General features: G+C 38.5%; 1 protein-coding gene across 2 annotated transcripts in view; it reads right to left on the bottom strand.

Moving 5' to 3' along the window:
* Window positions 1–15,956, bottom strand: part of SINHCAF (SIN3-HDAC complex associated factor) — a 45,737-nt gene extending 29,781 nt beyond the window's left edge. Inside the window, exon 1 of one of the 2 annotated variants that reach the window (XM_036758662.1) lies at window positions 13,611–13,771. The gene's annotated coding sequence lies outside the window, so the exon portion shown is untranslated. Of the gene's footprint in view, window positions 1–13,610; window positions 13,772–15,672 lie in introns of those variants that run through there. The other variant, XM_036758660.1, reaches the window with a different exon arrangement.
* Between the last annotated feature and the right edge of the window lie 3,466 nt (window positions 15,957–19,422).

Below are 19,422 nucleotides of genomic sequence, written 5' to 3' on the forward strand. Positions count from 1 at the left end.
AAAAGTGGCAAGAAAAATTGGTTCTGTAGGAAGGGAAGAGGGGGCAGGTGAGGGAGAATGAGTAAATCTTGCTCTCATTGGATTTGACCTGAGGAGGGAATACCATACACACTCAATTGGGTATCTTACCCCACAGGAAAGAAGGAGGAAGAAAATAAAAAAAGGGGATGATAGAAGGGAGGGCAGATGGGGGGAGGAGGTAATCAAAAACAAACACTTTTGAAAAGGGACAGGGTCAAGGGAGAAAATTCAATAAAGGGGGATAGGTTAGGAAGGAGCAAAACATAGTTAATCTTTCACAACATGAGTATTGTGGAAGGGTTTTACATAATGATATGCATGTGGCCTATGTTGAATTGTTTGCCTTCTTAGGGAGGGTGGGTGGGAGGGGAGAGAATTTGGAACTCTAAGTTTTAAAAACAGATGTTCAAAAACAAACAAAAAAAATTTTGCGAGCAACTAGGAAATAAGATATACAGGCAATGGGGCATAGAAATTTATCTTGCCCTACAAGAGAAGGGAAAAGGGGAGGGGAGTGGGGTGACAGATGGGAGGGCTGACTGGGGAATGGGGCAACCAGAAAATACGCCATCTTGGAGTGGGGGGAGGGTAGAAATGGGGGAAAAAATTTGTAATTCAAACTTTTGTGAAAATCAATGCTGAAAACTAAATATATTAAATAAATTTAAAAAACAGAAAAAAAAAACCAAAAATCAAAAAAAAAGACTTGTACGAAAGGATGATGCAAATCGAAGTAAGCAGGAAAACAATTATATAACACTGGAAAGACAGACAACTTTGACCAACCAAGATTCTGGAAGACCAATCAGACAGGTCAATCAGACTCATGGTGCAGAACGAAATATGTTTTTAGACACAGCCAATACAAGAAATTTCTTTTGCTAGACTATGTTTATTTGTTAAAAGGATTTTATATTTTACTAGTGAATCAAGGGTAAGGTTGAAGAGGAGAAAATAAATGTTACAAAAAAATTTAACTCAAAAAAAAAAATAATTCCAATATGAGAAAAGCATTCAATTTCCTGGGAGGAAAAAAAAAAGAAAAGATTAATTTAAGAAAAGTGTTTCATGCTGAAAATTCTAAAAGAACTATTTCACTGGATAGTGGATAGAGCGGAGAGGTTCTTAACCTGAGGTCTGTGAACTTTTGAAAATATTCTGATAACCACATTTCAGTCCAATTGGTTTCATTTGTAATTACTTATATAGGTAATACAGCACGTAGTAAATGCTGGATAAACGCTTACAGAATTGTATTTGAGGAGTTAAGCTTTAAAGGACCGATCAACAGGCAAAAGAAGGGAAGGATTCTAGATAAAGGGGACAGTGAGCCTTCTTAAAGGAAGAAAGTCAGGAAATCAGTGTTCCAGGCATGGTGAATGCCAAGCACATAGTGTAGATTAACTTTAATGCTAGCAGGCTATTTTACAATATAAAGCTGAGAGACTGAAATGTGGTATGAGACTGAAAGGGGAGGTGACATCAGATTGTAGAGATCCTTGAATGGAGGTAAAGGGAGGAATTTGCTTTTTATGATGGGAAGAAGTGAAAACAAAGTGGATTCACCATAGATACAGAAATGGCTAAACAAACTGTTGTCCATAAATGAAATGAAAAATTACTGTGCTGTAAGAAATCATGAATGTGATGAATATTAAGAAGCATGGAAAGACGTCTATGAACTAATAATGCAAGTAAAGTTAGGTGCGAAATTAGAAAGAACAAGCAGGGCTCCCAAGAAGACATATGAAAAGATACCACACCCCCCACCCCGCTCCTTCTCTGCAGATGTGTGTGTAGAGGAGAAGGGTGTCCATGTGCGTGGAACACTGCCTATATTTTTGGATTTTTTTGGTTATATTGATTTTGCTAGGTTTCTCCCCCACTCCTTTCTCTTTTTTAAAATTTAAATACATTTATTGTTAATTAAGTCAAAAGAAGGAGCAGGTTTTAGGGGAACTACAACCAGAAATAATGGGTCATCAGAATATTTCAGACTACCAGGATAGAAAGAGGAACTACTTGGCAATATGCATGAATAATAATAGTGAACTAAGACTTCAATTATCTGTAGTATCTGCTAAATATCTCTCTATATTCCTAAAGTAGAAAGGATAAAATTTTGACTTGCCTTAAATAATTTCAACCTCTGCATCTGATTTTATCAACATGGAGGAACTAGTCTCTGAGTTTATGATAGTGAAGGGGAAGGCTATATAGGCATATTCTAACATATCCTCATTTTAAGAATTCAGATTTCAATGATATGTAGCATCCTATGACACAAAATTCTACAGAGTCAGCCCAGGAGAGGGAGTAAGAACTCAAAAATGAAATGCTGAAGACATAAAGAAATAAATTTCAATCATAAAGGGAAAAAACCCATTGTCTAGCCTAGAGTATCATGCATAAAAACAGACTTAAATTTTTAAAAGACAGGTAGTTACAGAGGAAGTTTAAAGAGTCTGACTTGGAGCAAAATAAAATATACCACTCTGGTATAGGTCTTCATCACCTTTTATCTGGACCACGTGAAAAGTCTGCTGGTTGGTTTCTCTGACTGAAGTCTTTCCCACTTCACTCTACCCTCCACTCAGCCATCAAAATGATCTTCCTAAACTGTAAGTCTGACTATGTCAGCCATCTTTTTAATCAACACCAATGGCTTTCTTCCAGGATCAAATATATGATCCTGACTTTAAACGGGGGCGGAGCCAAGATGGCAGCTGGTAAGCAGGAACTAGTGTGAGCTCCCTGCCGAGTCCCTCCAAAAACCTATAAAAAAATGGCTCTGAACCAATTCTAGAACGGCAGAACCCACGGAACAGCAGAGGGAAGCAGGGCTCCAGCCCAGGACAGCCTGGATGGTCTCTGGGTGAGGTCTATTCCACATGGAGCTGGGAGCTGGGAACGGAGTGGAGCAGAGCCCAGCCTGAGCGGCGTAGAACAACCAAACTTGGAGTTGGGCGGATGGGGCCCCTAGCGCCCTGAATATGAGAGCTGCGGCAGTTACCAGACCCCTCGACCCACAAACACCAAAGACTGCGGAGAAGGTTAGTGGGAAAAGCTGTGGGAGTGGAAGGAGTTCGCTGTTCCGCTTCCAGCCCCGGGGGCAGCGGAGGTGGGGCAGCTATAGCTGTTGTCACTTCCCGCTCCAGGCCCACCTGGTGGGAGGAATTAAGTGGCGGATCAGAGCAGGAGTGCACAGCCTGTTGAAGACCTAAGCCCTCCCCGGGCTGGGGGTTCTTGGGGAAGGAGTAGTGCAGGTGAGACAGAGCTGGCACCTCCCCCCCAAACGTGGAACATAGAACTCGTTAGTCTACAAGCAGTCATACCCCACTGAAAAACTCAAGGGTCAAGTTAGTTGGTTGGGAATAGGGCCAGGCAGCGAAAGCACACCCAGATTCAGTCTCAGACTTTGGATTCTTTCTTTGGTGACAAAGAAGACCAAAACATACAGCCTAAAGAAGACAACAAAGTCATAGAGCCTACAACAAAAGCCTCCAAGAAAAACATGAACTGGCCCCAGGCCATAGAAGAACTCAAAAAGGATTTGGAAAAGCAAGTTAGAGAAGTAGAGGAAAAATTGGGAAGAGAAATGAGAAGGATGCGAGAAAACCATGAAAAACAAGTCAATGACTTGCTAAAGAAGACCCAAAAAAATACTGAAAAATACACTGAAGAAAACAACACCTTAAAAAACAGACTAACTCAAATGGCAAAAGAGCTCCAAAAAGCCAATGAGGAGAAGAATGCCTTGAAAGGCTGAATTACCCAAATGGAAAAGGAGGTCCAAAAGACCACTGAAGAAAATACTACTTTAAAAATTAGATTGGAGCAAGTGGAACCTAGTGACTTTATGAGAAATCAGGATATTATAAAACAGAACCAAAGGAATGAAAAAATGGAAGACAATGTGAAATATCTCCTTGGAAAAACCACTGACCTGGAAAATAGATCCAGGAGAGAGAATTTAAAAATTATTGGACTACCTGAAAGCCATGATCAAAAAAAAAGCCTAGATATCATCTTTCAAGAAATTATCAAGGAGAACTGCCCTGATATTCTAGAGCCACAGGGCAAAATAGAAATTGAAAGAATCCATCGATCGCCTCCTCACATAGATCCCAAAAAGAAATCTCCTAGGAATATTGTCGCCAAATTCCAGAGCTCCCAGATCAAGGAGAAAATACTGCAAGCAGCCAGAAAGAAACAATTTGAGTATTGTGGAAACTCAATCAGAATAACCCAAGATCTGGCAGCTTCTACATTAAGAGATCGAAGGGCTTGGGATACGATATTCCGGAGGTCAATGGAGCTAGGATTAAAACCTAGAATCACCTACCCAGCAAAACTGAGTATCATGTTCCAAGGCAAAATATGGACTTTCAAGCTTTCTCAGTGAAAAGACCAGAACTGAATAGAAAATCTGACTTTCAAACACAAGAATCAAGAGAAGCATGAAAAGGTAATCAAGAAACGGAAATTGAAAGGGACTTACTAAAGTTGAACTGTTTTGTTTACATTCCTACATGGAAAGATGATGTGTATGATTCATGAGACCTCAGTATTAGGGTAGTTGAAGGGAATATGCATATATATATGTTTATGTATATATATAAGTGAATGTGTATGTATGTATATATCTATGTGTATATGTATGTATGTGTATGTATGTATATATATGTGTGTGTTTTTACATATATATGTATGTATGTAAAAAAGAGAGAGCAGACACAGGGTGAGTTGAAGATGAAGGGAAGATATCTAAAAGAAATAAAATGAAATTAAGGGATGAGAGAGCAACATACTGAGAGAGGGAGACAAAGAGAGATAAAATGGGGTGGATTATCTCGCATAAAGGTGGCAAGAGGAAGCAGTTCTGTGGGAGGAGGCGAGAGGGCAGGTGAGGGGGGGAATGAGTGAATCTTGCTCTCATCAAATTTGGCCTGAGGAGGGAATACCATACATACTCAGTTGGGTATCTTACCCCACAGGAAAGAAGAGGGAGGAAGATAAAAAAAAAAATAAAAGGGGGGTGGATGAAGGAGGGGAGGGCAGATGGGGGTGGAGGTAATCAAAACAAACACTTTGGAAAGGGGACAGGGTCAAGGGAGAAAATTCAATAAAGCGGGATGGGTCGGGAAGGAGCAAAATGTAGTTAGCCTTTCACAACATGAGTATTGTGGAAGGATTATACATAATGATACATGTGTGGCCTAGGTTGAATTGCTCAACTTCTTAGGGAGGGTGGGTGGGAAGGGAAGAGGGGAGAGAATTTGGAACTCAAAGTTTTAAAAACAGATGTTCAAAAACAACAAAAAAAAAGTTTTTGCATGCAACTGAAAAATAAGATACACAGGCAATGGGGCATAGAAATTTATCTTGCCCTACAAGAAAGGAAGGGAAAAGGGGATGAGAGGGGAGGGGGATCTGATAGAGGGGAGGGCTGACTGGGGAACAGGGCAACCAGAATATATACCATCTTGGAGTGGGGGGGAAAGGTAGAAATGGGGAGAAAATCTGTAATTCAAACTGTTGTGAAAATCAATGCTGAAAACCAAATATGTTAAATAAATAAATTTAAATTAAAAAAAAATATGATCCTCTGTCAAAGTCCTTTATAACTTGGCTCCTTCCTACCTTTCCAGTCCCCTTACTCTCTTCCATACTCTATGATCTAGTGACATCAACTTTCTTACTATTCCTCACACAAGACACTACCCTATAAATTCCTGGCATTTTCACTATCTGTCCCCCATGCCTGTAATTCTCTTCCTCTTCATCTCTGCCTTCTTGCAAGTCTCAGCTAAAGTCTCACTTTCTGCAAGGAGTCTTTCCTAACTATGCCTAAAAGGCTATAAAACTCTGCATATCCTTTGATCCAGCAATACCACTGCTGGGTCTGTATCCCAAAGAGATCATAAAAAAGAAAAATATTTATAGCAGCTCCCTTTGTGGTGGCAAAGAATTGGAAATTGAGGACATGCCCATCAATGGGGAATGGCTAAAAAAGTTGTGGTACATGAATGTAATGGAGTACTATTGTTCTATAAGAATTGATGAGCAGGCAGATTCCAGAAAAACCTGGAAAGACTTGCATGAACTGATGCTGAGTGAAGTGAGCAGAACCAGGAGAACACTGTACACAGTAACAGCAACTCTGTGTGATGACCAACTTTGATAGATTTAGCTCTTCTCAGCAACACAATCGTCTAAGACAATTCCAAAAGACTCATGATGGAAAATGCTATCCACATCCAGAGAAAGAACTATGGAGTCTGAATGCAGATGGAGTCATACTATTTTCTCTCTTTTTTTCCTTTCTTGTAGTCTTTCACTTTAGTTCTGATTCTTCTTTCACAACATGACTAATGTGGAAATATATTTAATGATTGTATATGTATAGCCTTTATCAGACTGCTTGCCACATTGGGGAAGGGGGTGGGGAGGGAGAGAGTAAAAATTTGTAACTCAAAATCTCATAAAAATGATTGTTGAAAACTATCTTACATGCAGTTAGAAAAAATTAAATACTATAAGTGGGGAAATTTTTTTTTTTAAAAGAGAAGCCTTTGCTGGTCCCTCTTAATGTCAGTGCCTTCCCTCTGAGACCATATCCAATTTATTCTGGTTATATTTTATTTCTACATTGTTATACATATATTTTCGCTTTGATTAGACTGTGAACCTTAACAGCAGGGACTTTTTTTTTGGCCTTTCTTTGTATCTCCAGCACTAAGCATAGTGCCTGGCAAGTAATAATAGGAATGAAATTTGATTTGACTTGGTAAGTCCTGCCTCCAACCATAGATGGCTATATATGGCAAATGGCTTAACTTCTCCCTATGATGCCTCTAGTTTGCAGAGCAGGTGCTGACAGTGATTAAAGATCTGGTTTTTAAAAAAATACAGAAAATAGAAAGACGGATCAGCAATGGAGATTAAATACAAAAGCAGGAAAAATGTCAGGAGTGCTAAGCCTCATAATGAAGAGTAAGGACAACTAAGTGGTTTGGTTTGGTTTTAGTCATAGTGGGGAAAGGAGGAGGTTAAAGAATGGCATAGGACCACTTCTGAGAGTAGAAGGGATTATGATAACAGGAAAAAAAAAGCAGGGCCACTAATCTTATTTTGCTTCATTTTACTCTGATAAGGAGAATCATTTGGATTGGAGGGACAAAAACAAAACAAAAAGGAAGCTGAAACCCGTGATCATTTATCATTTGATAACTGTCAGGCCCAAGGAACTATAGTATATGGCCCACAAAGCAGTAGCAGATGTAATGGGTAAGCTACAGTTACTGATCTTTAAAAGACTGGAAACAATTCTCCCAAGAACTGTAAGCTATTTAAAGAACACTTTAAAAAACTTTCTTAATCACTAAGAAGAAAGCTGCAAATCAAAACTATCCAGAGCTTTTACATCTCACTCAGCTAACTGGCAAAGATGACAAAAGGTAATAGTCAAAAATTGGACAGTTTGATAAGACAGGCCCCACTAATGTATTATGGTGGGTGGAGCTGTGAATTGGTAGGACTGCTCTGGAAAGCATTTTGGAAATATGTAAATAGAGTAGCTAAAATGTTCACATTCTTTAACCCAGAGATTCTGCTGCTAGAAATGTATCATCTTAAAGAGGTTACTGACCAAAAAGTTCCATAACTATACTTCCAAGTAGCTTTCTTTGTGGCAACAAAGTGGATATCTATCAATTGAGAAATGGTCCAAAAAATTGTAGTACATGAATATAATGGAATATTATTATGCTGTCAGAAACAATAAATATGATGAATACAGAAAAGCATGAAAAGACACAGGAACTGATGCAAAGGAAAGCAACATACACAATTGACTGCAATAACGTAAATGGTAAAAAGCAACAACCAAAAGACCATCAAAACTGAATGTTAGTATAAAGGGCAAGAACTCAAAGAAGAGATATAGGAAGACACTTCCCTCCCCTTTACAGAAGCAAATGGGGGAGGAATTCCATCTATTTGGGATACTGTACATAAAGTCAGGATTTTTGGATGTGTTGATGAGTTTTGCTGAATTTTTTTTTTGTTCTTTTTCTGGAAGAATAGAGAGGGAAAGATATAAGGAAAAAAATCTGGGTTCTCACCCAGAAACAAAAGATACCAATAAAAATCTATTCTAAAAAAATTATAATAAAGACAGGTACCACCAAGACCAACATTAAAAAAAAAAGATTGTGAAGAATGGGAGAGCAGGACTGGAGAATAATGAAATGTCCCACTTTCAAAAGGAGAAAGAGATGGGATTCTCTAAAACCAATGACTTCCTTACCAAATTCTAGATTTTTTTTTTAAGGTTAAGGTTTAAGGTTTTAATGGTTAGGCAACATCTAGGAAAGGGAAGGGGGCTACAACAAGCCTTCATGGCTTTATACCAGAGTAACCTCATTTTTCCATCCCCAACCTGGTAGATCAGCAAAATGACACAGACATAGTTTATGTGGATTTTAGTAAAGCATCTGACAAGATCTCTTATGCTATTCTTATGGATAAGATGGAGAGATGTAGGTGAGACAACAGTAAAGGTCAGTAAGAATTAGAACTGGCTCAACAGTTGGACCCAAAGAATGGCAATTAATGGTTTGTTGTCATTTTGAAAGTTAACTACTGGAGTGTTCCAGGGAGCCTAAGCTCCACAAAGGGCCATTTAACATTTTTATCAGTGACTTAAGAAAAAAAAATCATAGTTAGTACATTTATATTTCCAGATAACACAAAGTTAGGAAGAAAAGCTAAAACTATGTCACAGATAAAGCATCCAAAAAGGCCTTGAAAGGCCAGAATGTGATGAAGCTTTTAAGGCAAAATTCAATTCGAATAAATGCAAAAACACTTACCTTAAAACCAACAACAACTAAGCCTGACTTCACAAAAACAAGATAAGGAGAGATATAGCCACATATTGATTTGTTTGAAAAAAGATCTGGAGATTTTAGTACTACCAACTCAATACCAACCAACAAAGTGGTATGGAAGCCCCACAAAAAGCTTCTACAAACTTAGGCTATATTTAAAAGAGGCATAACAGGCACCTTGAAGGAATTGACAATCTTATTGTTCTACCCTAGTTAGATCTCATCAAGAATATTACCTTCAGTTCTGGGCATATTTTAGAAAGGACATTCATGGGAAGCTATCAATAAAGACTTTACAAATTTATTTTTCACTACATCCAAAGGCTGAGCAAGAAATAGTTTTCCTGGGGTCATTTTACAATATGGTACTGATGAGAAGTATTTTCAAAGACACTACACCATGAAAATAAACATAGATAATACGCTATTATCAGTTGCTGAGAATGAAGAAATAGAAAAATTCTATGAAGTCACCAAAACTCTTCAAATTAAGCCAACCTACTCTCTGATCCTTGGTGACTTCAATGCAAAGGTGGGAAAGGTGAGAAATAAATGGGGCAAGGCATACTTGTGAAAAGATGCAAAGATAAAGAAAAAGGATAATTCAAGAATTGTAAAAGGATAAAGAAAAAGAAATCAGAGGCCAAAGGTTTGTAGACCACAAAAATGCCTCTCTCCTATACATCATGAATAGTGCTATCTAGTTGGTGAACGTCTGGGTCTTTACTTTCAGACAAATATGCTGTCATCCTCACTGTGGAATTTAATTACTTGGAGAAATATGACTGGAAAAAAAAACTGTGTCCCCAACAAGAATGTGGGCAAAGTTTTTTCTCTTATTTTGATAGATATGTGCTTTTTTTCTTCAGTTGAATCTGTTCTTACCTTTCCAGGGAAAGTGGGTACTTTATGGTTTCATCAGTGTGTTAAACTGAACCGGAATATTACCCTAAAATAGGAATTTGACTAAATGTTTTTACATTGACTAGTGAAAAAAGATTTCCCCTTTATTATTTACACATGTTATGTGTTTTTGGTAAGTAAATAAAGTTCACCAAAAGCTGTAAGCCAAATCAAAACTTTTTAATAGAGGACTCGCCAAACAAATCTGGAAATTGTCATGTACAATACCATGTTATCAAACATTAGTACTTTCTGATATGTAGCACATCAGATGGCATGCTGGCTTACAAAGCAAAGAAACTGTCTTTGAAATCTGGCTGTTTTCTTTTTGATGAGATGTAATTCTAGTTTGCTTTCATCACCTAAAGGTTGTAGATACAGAGGAAAGTGGAAAAAAAGAATAAGACAAAACCCTAATTTTCAAAGCTATCAGAAACTATGTCACAAAGTACTAAAAGATTATGTCTGGCGCCTGTGAGAGGCTCTCTCCTGGATATTTTTTTAAAATGTAAACAAAAATTCAAAGAAGGAGAAAGACTAATTGAAGCACAGAGTTGTTGACAGTCTTTCCAACACAAGCTTCAAGAAAAGTGTATACATTTTTATAAGGTATCAACAAGCCCTTATTAAGCGCTTACCATTAATAATGTTGGAGTTAAAAAACAAAAAATAAAAATAATCTCTGCTCTCAAGAAGCTTACATTTGAATGGAGTAGAAAACATGTATGTATCTACAAGATACATATAAAGAGTGGATAAAACATAACCTGAGAAAGAAAGCCACTAGCAGATAAGGACCTAGGAAAGGCCTTCTACAGAAAGATGATGTCATGTTGATGGAGCTGAGTCTTGAAGAGGAGGAGGAGAAACCATTTCATAGGAGAGAGCCAGCACAAAGGCACTGGAAAAGTCTGAGTAACAGTCAAGTAGGTCAGTGTGGCTAGACCTTAGAGTTTATGGAAGGGAACGATGTGTAAGAAGATTGGAAATGGACCAGTTTATAAGGGTACATGTTACAAAAATAGGTAAGAATGTAGGCTCCTTGGGGACAATGACTATAACTTTTTTTGTCTTTATAGTCACAGAACCCAGCACAGTTCATAGCATATTTGGAATTTAATAAAGTATATCTCGTGATAGATTGAAAGTTGGCAAAAGTGACAAGTGGCATATTATATACAGACATTTTCCTCACTGTGACTATGTATGTATGTATGTGTACACACATACGTGCACACGCACACACCCACACTTCCCTAACCAGCCTACCATAAGTCAACATTGCCCACTATGAGTTATTAAACTGGCTTTTTGGTACAAATCTGTCTTGTAAAAGTTTTTTCGAACCAACTTCCAAAGTCTTATCTTTCTAAGGATAGACTAAAAGTTACACACCTTAAAAAGAGTGAACAGCCTAGAAGAGCAGCAAGTTAAACCCTCCACTTAACCTGGACAGGATTAAGAAACTAGTTCAATATAAAAGTCTACTTATTTTTTCTAAAAAATCAAGTGCCAAGTTCTAGAATTTAGTTCTAGTTTCCATTAACTGTTACCAAATCACACTAAAACAAAATTCAGAAATTACCCCAATTAATAAAGTAGTAAAAACTGTGCTAGGTTTCTGTTGCTATGTGCTCCAAGTAAATATGAAAGTAATATCACTCAAGTTATCTTGTCAAAGATAAAGTGTTTCATGAAATTTACTTAAATGATATTTCCAAGTCAATTTCACAGACTTTTACAGTAGTAAGAACCTTCAGTGTAGTACTACCCTCTCATTTTACATAAGGAAACAGGCCTAGAAATGTAAAGGCAACCTTTTCAAAGTCACATGAGTTCAAGGCAGAGCCAGGACTATAACTCAGGCTTTCAGACTCTACTATACCACATTACAGAAATCTGTTATTAAACATGGGATTTTGGACCTTGGTGATGTCAACTCAAATAAAAATAGGGGTGGCTAAACCATACATAAGGATCCCTGTGGGCTACATACAGTATAAAACTACTAACATTATCTATGTTTTAATTGCATTTTTATTTTGTTTCCCAATTACAATTTATATCTCCCAATTACACATTTTAATTTGGAGTGTTGTTGTCTAGTTGTTTGACACCTCTGCTTTAGCTGACCAAGTAACATATAAAGATAAGTGAAAATAACCTAACAATTAAAAGCTCACAATGTATTTTAAATCTATTTACAGGCACATTAACCAAATAACATTCAGAACCATTTCTGAAACCATCTTGGTCAAACTTGGAACAAAAAGAAAATCAGGAACATCTAGAAAAAAGCAAGCTGACTTGGTGCTGCTTTAAGAGGTCTAGGCTGTAGTTCACCCACGAAAACTGGAAAAAAAAAAAACAACCAAAAAACCGTCTTTAAAGTTGTGCCCAGGGTCACACATAAAAACTAAATTAAAAGGAAAATTTAAGAAGGAAAAGAGAACGATAAGGAGTTCAATCAGCAGCAGCTCACAAAAACTGGAAAAAAAACAAGAGATCTTATCTATCGGCACCCACTTTCATGGATTCCAAATCACCTTTCATGATAACCAAACTGACACAAGCTTGGCTAGCCCCAAAATTTTAATAACGACAGATAATACGGAGCCTATACTCTACCCATTTTTAGGTCCACACTATTCATGCAACTTACAGATGTAAGAGAGTTGCCTGGAATACAGGGAAGCTACTGGCCCAAAGTCACACAGTCAATTAATTATGCATAAACGGTGGGGCTTAAAAGCCAGTTCTTCCCGGCTCTGAAGCCAAGTTTTCTATTCATCGTTAAGCTGAGGCTCTTCAGAAAAACATTCTAAAAAAATACTCGAGAGTTTAAGTTAGATAAGGGAGTAGTCAACCTAAGTACATCCAATCTTACAAAATAAACCAATCTAATTACAACCAATTTCTGAAAATTTCTCTTCATCAATACGAACAGGTATTTTCCATTCCCTCTTGGGGGGAAAAGTCAATAACTGAGGGCGTGGCAAGAGAAAGAAATCACGGTAATCTCACCCAAGGCAAATACTTTTAGGAAGGCGGGGGAAATCACTTAGGTAGCTTTGTCTTTTTAAGGGCAAATAATGCTATTAACAATCTTCTAATCTCCTGGGTGCTCAAGAAAATGCAGGAGGCTAGAAGGCAGAGGAAGAAAATAAAAACAAAGAAACACAGTAGAGTCTTATTAAAACTTTTAGTCGTCCTCCTTAAATCCAACCTAAATAAAAATGTCAACCTTCCAGTCATGGTCTCCCCCTGGTATATGTACACACGCGTAGAATTCAGTTCCATGGTTTCCCCTGGTGTATACAAATACACACACACACACACACACACACACACACACACGCACGCACGCGCGCGCGCACAAAATAGAATTCAGTTCCAGTACTCACTTCCCTAGAGCAGCAACAGTGAGAACTATTAAACTTCCTCCTGGTTATATGATGAGGTAGTAGTGGCAAACACAGATGTATATATGTGTATAAAGACAAAGAGGGCTGGAAAGTCAGTAACAGCAACTAAATACACTTCTCCATCCTCCTTTATTACACTCTGAACTTTCCTTTCTACGTAACTCTTATTAATTAGGTAATAGATTTCAACGTATCTGGTGGAGAAGGGGACAGCTCAGTAGAAAAATCTGCACATATATAAAAGCCATAATGTCCCTGTATTTGAATTTTAAAAAATCCTAGGAATTTAAAGTTACTCTTCAGCCCTTTCTCCAAGAGCCCGAAGAGGGAAGAGTAAAATTCCTCTCTCTAGGTCGCCTCTCCTCACCTTTTAGCTCCGAATTTGAGTTAACTTCATGTTATCTTTCCCCAAGAGCCGATTCTAGTCCAGTGCCCTAGCCACTCCAAACCCCACTCTGGCATCCGTGCTCATGGAGTCCAACAGGCAGTTCCTTCATCTTCCACACTGTACTGGCTGTGCTGTGCTGCGCTGCTAAGACTTGTTCCTCCTCATGGCTTTACCCTGACGTAATTCAAACATGGCAACAGTTCGACTTCAAAGGCAAATCAACAGACCTCCCATACACACACGCACAGAGATCCGACAAAGCAATGGTAACAATCTAAAAGAACCTTTTTAAAAGGTATGAACGGAAACCCAAACATAACCTTCGCCGCTTCTAGAGTCTGCTAGCTCCTGGAGTTATATTTAAACGGAGGGCTGGAAAGCTTCCTTCCTCCCTGCCTGAAAGTAAAGCCACACGCCTACTCCTTCATGCACCCAGTATGGCACCTTAGAATAAGTAGTGTGTGCAGCCAAAGTTTCCCCACGAGAGGGTGGGGGAACAAAAACCCTTTCAGAAACTAGCCTTCAACTCCAGCAGAACAGCCCGAACCAGAACCCGCTCCCTTCGCCCTCCCTGGCTGGATCTTGCACCCAGGAGCACGAGCACATGCAGCCCTCTTTGTTTTCTGTCCAGCCAGGCTCTGCCTACGTGCAGCATCTGAGATGTCGGATTGTTTTCGCTGGGGGGGGAGGGAGAAGGTGGGGGGGGGGAGTGCGGAGAGAATGGGGACGCCTATGGAAGGACACAAGCCCCCCTGTCCCTTGTCCTCGTTCACCTTCCCTGGGAAGGGAAGAAATTTAATCAAAGTTTTGTAACATTGTTGATAGAAATATCAGGACAATCTAGCAAAGAAGCTGATAGTTAAGACTTTCACTCTGCTTTTTAAACTAGCAAGACGCCATCACCAAAAAAAATTAAAATTAAAACTAAAAAGAAAATCACACTGTTATGTGAAGAAGGGATCATCACCAAACACTAAATTACTAAAAGGTTTTGCATACCACAACTAACATTAAAAACTAAAAAACACAAGTGCAGCTTGGAGCACGTGTCATGTCAGGTTTTAGATGGAAAATGAGTCCCTTTTCGGGTTCACTTGAATTGTTAGGTCAACTGAACTCCCTTCATCTCAAAGTCAACTTGGGTTTAAATTACCATTTTAAACTGCAGAAAAATAATGTCCCAGATAAACCTTAGGTAATGGAGCCTTGTCGTTTGTCCAGATCAAAGCTACAAGTGAATAATTTGTAACAAAACAAATGCAGCAAGTAAATACTGGAACATGGAACGTTGGGGGGATATTCCAAGGAGAATTCAGGTTTGGATTTAGAGCTATTTTTAAACGGCCGCGTGTTCTGTCTCATTGTCGCATCCACAGCTCTCCAGAGTTTAGCAAATAACGCCACGCCGCGTGCTAACTACTATTCTGTTCAATTAGGGGGAAAAGGTCCAATTTTAAAACTATCCCATACCAACTCTCAAAAGCAAACAATGTTTTCCAGGCCAAATGCATATAATTTCCACACATACAAACTAAGACACGTGCTCGAAACTGGGGTGGAGGTGGGGTGCCTAAAGGCTTAACGACCTCAAAGCCTTTCAACAACTCCAGTAGCAAGCCCAAGACTGGGTATGGGACCTCTCCCAGATTATTTAGTAATTAAGTTGAGGAAAACGGGCTTTTTAGTTGACTGGTTTGTTTTATCCAAGCAAACGCTGTGGTTGGAAAAAGTCATTGTCACCTTCAAAGTGAGTCTGTTAATTCCAGTTACCACTCAATTATTTGCACGCTTTACTTTTCTCTTCCAGTTTTTTTAGTTTGCCTTACAACAAAAGCAAGTACTATGGACACATAAAACACGTGTATGTCAAACTGGAAGATTTAGTATTAAATTAAAGCAGCGCTCCCGGCAGAGCCAACTCCGAGACAAAACTTCCTGAATAGGGGAGAGTGTCTAGAGCAGGCGGGTGGAGTGGAAAAGAAAATTTCGAACTGCCTCGAGAAACAGTTTTTACTAAACGGTAAGGATAAGAGTTACTCACCTTCCTAGAGCAACTCTCCAAGCTCGATAACGAGTGTGAGGTGCGGTGTGCTCTACAAGTCAACCGGGCCCACGTCTTCCTTCGCTTGCTCCTCTTGGTCTGGAAAAATTGTCTACTGCAATTCAGCAGTTGTTACCTCGGGCCGGGAAGGTGTAGATTTCGATTTCCCTTTGCGCACGCGCTGTTCCCGGGACAAAATTCTCTTGAATCGAACTCATTTGCATGTGAGCTCTTGCGCACACAAGAGTGATAGAGGGTGGAAGCCCAAGCGGTCCCGCGCGCCCCCGTAGCCTCTATTGTCCTTTTAAGGGGAGACGCGCCGCGCGGGAAACATGGCGGGCAGGACCAAACCGAGAAGAGGGCGGGGGCTGCTTACTACAGCAGAGACGTCACGTAAACAAACGCCCCCACGGGGGAAGAGGCGGAGCAGGGAAGAACATAATGCACGGTACATGGAAGCGCAGTACGTTCAAGAAGTTCTTCGTGAAATTTATTGAGAAAAAAATGACTTTTTTTTGACGTGTGGCTGAACAATTCCTTTTTTTCTCCCCCAAAAGCTGCATTTTTGCCGGGCTCCCACACCTGCTGTAAGCTTGAGGTCCAAGATGATGAGGAAGCGGGTCTGAACCTAAAGGTGTTCTCACTCACCTTCGCTCGGTTTTCCTTACCCTTTTCTGTTTTGGGGCATAGATTTTTGCCCTTCTTTTCTTTTTAGTGGGACATTTTTAAACGCTTTATAATACTGACACTCTTCTCCTCTCCTTCCCGTGCCTCGTGTTGTTTTGTTCGGTTTTTTTTTTTCATACCAATTTCTCCTGCTTGGTTTAGTTGAATGGGTTCTCAATTTCTGTGGCAACAGGGTGGCTTCCCCAAGGACTTGAAGAGGGTCAGTTGAGAGCCAAGCAACCAGGAAACTTGCAAATATACCCTTCAGCTGTCTGTTGACCCGTGTTCTATCCATTGAGAAATAATACCAGCCTCGGGAATTGAAAAGTGTGTGTGTTGAAGGGAGGTAGGGGATACAGTAGGAAGAGGCTAGTAGCAGTTAACAGTGCGTGATATAAAAACCAATCGTCCTAACCATTAGCAACAATCGAAGCAATTTATTTCATTTCAATTTGACTGCTACACAATGAAGAAAATAACAGATGCACTCTCATCCTGGAGACAAATTCCAACAACCTCAAATCATTTTGATGACTAAGGATGAAAAAGGAGACAAGGTTTGTTGGTAGTTCCTAAATGAATCAGCGTGAATATAAACAATTGAATCACTTATTGACAAATTTCATTGATTACCATTTCATTGTTACCACGCTGCTAAATGACCTAAGGTGTTATCAAGATCGTCATCATCATCATGGAAAAAATACCTGGAGCATATTCCTGCTAAGGTGTATAAAACTTTTAAAAAAATTTAGAAGAGTAAGGATGCTATTAACTTGGATAAATGGGCTTATTTGCTTAAAAAAAAAGGGAAAATAATGGAATATAATTAATGATTGTTCCATAGGATATATTTAAATGTCATTTAGCAGAGGGATTCTTAATCTTCGACTTGTTTTTCGACCTTGTTTTTTTGATCTTTTGTTAAACATTTCAATATAATTTGTTTCATTTTAAATCCTATGTATTTTATTTTACGAATTTTAAAATATTTCTGATAGACTGCCAAAGGGGTTCATGACACATAAAAAAGTTAAGAACCTTTGATCTAGCCAAACCCTCTTATTTTACAGATTAAGAATGAGAGGCCTATAGAGATTAAAAATGGAGCCCACGATCATTCAGGTACGAAATAGCAGAGGAAACATTTGAAACTGTGTCTTTTGACTTCAGATCTGACTCTAAATCTATCCCATCTATCATCTAAAAATAATAGAAAATCCTCTTAGTTTGCAAATGTAATTTAAAATGATGTTTGAGGTGCAGAGAAAGAAGCCCCGAATCAAGATAACCTTGGCTCCAGTCCTGACTCCACAACTTACTAGTTTTGTGACCTTGTGAAAATCACTTAACTGTGCTAAGTCTCAAATTTTCTAATTTATAAAATGAGGATGATAATGTTATACTCAAAAAGTCATAAGCCTGACGACAATTTATTTTCTTTTCGAGTAATTCAAGGACACAATTCTAAGCAAAGTCATTTAATAAAACAATAAGGAAAGTAGTAAAGGAGTGTTTCCAATAAACCTGAAGCACACTCCCTCACAAATACCCCTAGGGTTCTTGAATGCAAAACACAAACCTCTTCCATTCTCCCATATAGACTCCCTACACTCTGAAAAGCTATAGATAAAGCAGAGGACAAGTTCATAATTTCCTCCAACCAGCTCAGTAGCATTCCTAGTTTTCTCATGGGCAGATGAAGCCAAAAAAGAGCTGAAAAGGGGATTTGATTCATATCCTTAATATTCCTTTTCAAGTATATCAGGTACTAGATGGCCCCTGAAATCCTTTCTAGCTCTAAAGTTTTGTGATTCTCTATTTCATACTTATATACCTTCCACATGTGTGCTCTGGCTGCACATGCTCCTTACATTTGTATTGTTCTGTGTGTTCACTCTTCCTACTATTGGTATGGGTATTTCTGGGAAAGTATGCACCAAGTTTATTGGAAATTTTGTAAGATGAGAACAATAATAACTTAATAATAACTTTTTGTTCTTTTAGTGAGGCACTTTTAAAAAATCTTATTCTAACATTCTTCTCCACTCCTTCCTATGACACATCATCTCTGCTGATTTTTTTGTGAAGATTAAATGACTGCTATTAGTTAGGTGTAAATTGTGTTGAATATGTAAATTGATCAATATGAAAATTAAGTTATCCTTTACTATATCATAGAATTTAAAACTGGAAGGAATCTTAGAGATTAGTCCCCCTAAAATTGAAAGTGGAAATATCAGAAACTTGGGCAATATTATCACTTATCTCACTTATCTTCATATGGCTTATACTGTAAATATATCCCTGAAGTTTGAGCCTTATACTAATGTAACCCTTTAAAATGTATATTTAACGTAATCGTATTCTATTGGTACTTTCCCATTCACTTGAACTTACTGACTTCTTGTCAGAAATTTTAACTCATATCTATGATTTCTTACTATTATTTTTTATTTGGAGGGGCTTGTGAATATAAAGAATTGAGAGAACTAATTCTTATTTAGCAAAAGAATAAGTAAATTAATAGATTTTTGTCAGTATTTCTGTTTCCAAGCTGATAATTTATTTTACTAGTAGCTAGTATCACTATATTAAAAACACTTTTTTTAGCCTAGAAATGTGCTAATTATTGTTGGATTTTGATTGGCTGCTGTAACTCATATTCAACTACAGGAACAAGGCAGCCAAACCAATACCCCCAAATTATGCTCATTTGCCAGGTAGTTGGGAAGGCCTGTTTCCTACCTGGAGTGAGCATCCCGTGCACAACTCAAAGCAACTTTGAACTTACCTAGCCCAGGTTTATATCATGGAAGATTCTCAATAATCATACTTTGTAGTTAATGGCCCCAAACAAGGTTTTCCCTAGGATCATCTGATTTTCATCCATTTTAGTTTTTCTCTTGTGAAGAATGAGGCTAACAAAGCATCTGATCTTAAAGTGACTTTATTATAAGGTCCTTGTCTTTGCCAGTACCAAGCCCATCTCCTGATCAGGACCTTGTCCTCTACATTACAATCAAACTACTTTCCTTGTGGTTCCTTAACAACATTCTGTCTCCTTTCTCTGTGCCTTTGCAC

Source organism: Trichosurus vulpecula, chromosome 5 (assembly GCF_011100635.1).
Source record: "Trichosurus vulpecula isolate mTriVul1 chromosome 5, mTriVul1.pri, whole genome shotgun sequence".
Classification (NCBI taxonomy): Eukaryota; Metazoa; Chordata; class Mammalia; order Diprotodontia; family Phalangeridae; genus Trichosurus; species Trichosurus vulpecula.